General features: G+C 34.6%; 1 long non-coding RNA gene across 1 annotated transcript in view; it reads left to right on the forward strand.

The window, feature by feature from the left end:
• Positions 1–1,887: 1,887 nt before the first annotated feature.
• LOC107707811 (uncharacterized) overlaps positions 1,888–2,871 on the forward strand; it is a 4,775-nt gene continuing 3,791 nt past the window's right edge. The window contains exons 1-2 of the long non-coding RNA XR_001636301.1: positions 1,888–1,937; positions 2,681–2,715. This is a non-coding gene — a long non-coding RNA (uncharacterized LOC107707811). The remainder of the gene's footprint in view (positions 1,938–2,680; positions 2,716–2,871) is intronic.

Consider the following 2,871-nt stretch of genomic DNA (forward strand, 5'->3'; position numbering starts at 1 on the left):
CATTCCATTCCATACAGTAATCAGCTTAATTTTCGATGGGGTTGTGCTCAGAAAACTACACAAATATTATAAGAAAGAGCGTGACAGCGAGACACACTTTCCTCACCGCTCTGCATACAGCGGCCTTACTAATGTGCTCTGCATCCCTGATGTTATATAGAAAATTACCATTTAAACATGGTACCGCTCAAATAAATATGCATGTGGATATGGCAAAAAAAAAAAAATCCTCTCCTGATGTACAGTAAATGTAACTCCCTACGAATTAATGTAGCCTCCTCATCTACAGGATTCAGTATAGGACATGCCGTTTTTGTCACTTTCACAGTGTCTGTATGATGAAAATATGTGCAATGAATGAATGTACCAGTACTGCAAAAAATGCTTTTCTTAGTATTTTTGTTTTGTTGTTTCCAGTCAAAATATCTAAAGATTCGTAAATCAAGATGCATTTTCTACATAAGAAAAATTACAATGTATTTAGTCTTTTAAGTGTATTTTTCTTATTTTGCAAATTATCTGCCAATGGGGTAAGAAAAATAATCTTGTTTCCATTTGCATTAATATTATTCTTTCCTGTTTTAAGTAAAATGCACTTAATTTAGATTTCAAAATACTCACTAAGAAAAGCATTTTTGCAGCATGAATGAATGAGGTATTTAAACATAGCTTACGCTTTAAAAAGCGGGAGGAGACCGAAAGAAACTCTGGATTTAACGTAGAAAACCTGGGGCCCATTTCAGAAAGGAGGTTAAGTGAAAATTCTGACTATGTTAACCCTCAAATGAGGGAAACTCTGGGTTTTCCGTTTCAGAATGGGAGGTATGTCAAACCCGAGAAAGCAGGGTAAGTCAAGCCCGTTTCTGAAAGGAAGGTAACTTATACTCAGAGTAAGTTCCCAGCTGGCACATGACCGACCTTCAGTGTTGAAATATGGTTGAAATAAGGTCAGTTGTTGTTTTAACGTTGAAACAACGTTGATGCAGTGTTTAATGCTGAACGGTTGAAAACCAGCCGGCACATGACCAACCTTCAATGTTGAAAAATTGTTGAAATAATGGCAGTTGTTGTTTCAACGTTGAAACAACGTTGAAAAATGTTTAATGCTAAATGGTTGAAAAAGGTTAACAAAAACACTTGTAAATCAAAGTAGATTTTTTTTAATATAAGATCTGTATGTTGAATCAACTTAATGTCTTCAACAGCATACAAACGAAATGTCTGCCTTTTAAATTATTATTATTAAATTATTTAAGATCATTATTATTATTTTATTAGCATTTTACAATATTTTGATCATGAAACCTATTCTAAAATCTAAAGGTATATGTTAAATATTATCATCATTTACAACAGTAAAACCAAATACATTTCGCTGTGTTACCACGCTGAAACAATTCCTATTGGTTGTTTTACCTGATTGCTTTGATCATGATTGGTTAATCTGGCTGTCATCCAGGAAACTGGCCAATGAAACGGTTCGCACCTTTCTAAATGTGAAAATATGACCGTTATTATCGTCTTTCTGAGTGAGGCGCCTGACTGTGAGCTGCTGCTCATTAAAACTGCTCAGTCGGTCCCGAATTATTTTATATTTGTCTGTTAAATTTTTATTTTGAGCGAATTTGAGTTGTGACATGTCAACGGAGATCAAAAACTGGAATGTGAACACAAGAAGGGTCAGATGTGATCTGCGAGGTCCTGCAAACATACAGGCAAAATCAGGTAAGAAAATCGCTATCTTTACTAAATAACGTTACTAGAGTTTACAAATGGGTAAAGGACATGTAACCTGCAGAAGATAAATACCTGTGTGTGTGTGTTTTTGTATTGCTTTATCACAGATGCTAAAGTAAGATGTGTTAGGTAAGTTATGTGTTAATGTCTGTCTTTTAGAGATTTTTCCACATTTTCCTGATGTGAATGCCATGCATTAGGTGTGTTATATATTTTTTTTATCGTATAACAGTCTCAAAGTTAACATACTCTGTTCGTGTTTTCTGAATATCATATAATAGCAAATGTCGGTACAATTTAAATGAATTAAGATTGTTTAAAGGAACTTTAAAACAAAGGGAACTCAATATAATATTACCGCCCCTTAATCTGTAAATTTCCACCCACGGCGCCATCATTGTGTTTTCGCAAGCGACAACGGTGTACCAGCTCTAATGCCGTGGCGAAAGTTTGAGCAAAACATACTAACTGTTCTGCCTTTGTCTGCACAGACGAGCACAGAACACTATTTAGAACTAAAATAAACATGCGATTTATTTCCCAGTAGTTTACCTTCACAGACTTAACCGACTGTTTTTGTAACTCATGTGTGTTTTTAAAAGTAAACTTGTGTGTGAATGAGAACTTAGTTTAGTACTCACATGCTCTGTGGTGGCCGCTTTCTGTCCGTGCTTTGGATGTGTGCTCTCAGAAAACCTTATCTCAGAAGTTTAAACTCATATTGTTTAAACCCTACAAAAATGGCTTGATCTGAAAAGAACTTTTTTACACTACCATTGAGAAATTTTAACCAAACTATGTTACAGACTTTTCATTAAGACCCTAAAGAATCATATCAACTTGTGGAAAATGGGCATCCTATGACCCCTTTAAAGAAATGGTATAAAATGAAATCCTGCTTTTTAAGAACTTTTCATAAACCATTTCTTCTTTCCCCTTGTAGAGTCATCAAGGATCCAGCTTATTATTGGCAAATTGGTAAGGAATTGTTCATCTGCTACACTGCACTGTCACTTCTGGTAGAGATTCATTGACCTTTTGTGATAGGTTTTGATATTACTTGGTTTAATAAACATGTACTTAATTTGATTTAACTTGTTTTACTAAATACACTGTATAGTTAGGATTCTGATT

The sequence above is a fragment of the Sinocyclocheilus rhinocerous genome, unplaced genomic scaffold, assembly GCF_001515625.1.
Source record: "Sinocyclocheilus rhinocerous isolate Xijiao unplaced genomic scaffold, SAMN03320098_v1.1 scaffold8382, whole genome shotgun sequence".
NCBI lineage: Eukaryota > Metazoa > Chordata > Actinopteri > Cypriniformes > Cyprinidae > Sinocyclocheilus > Sinocyclocheilus rhinocerous.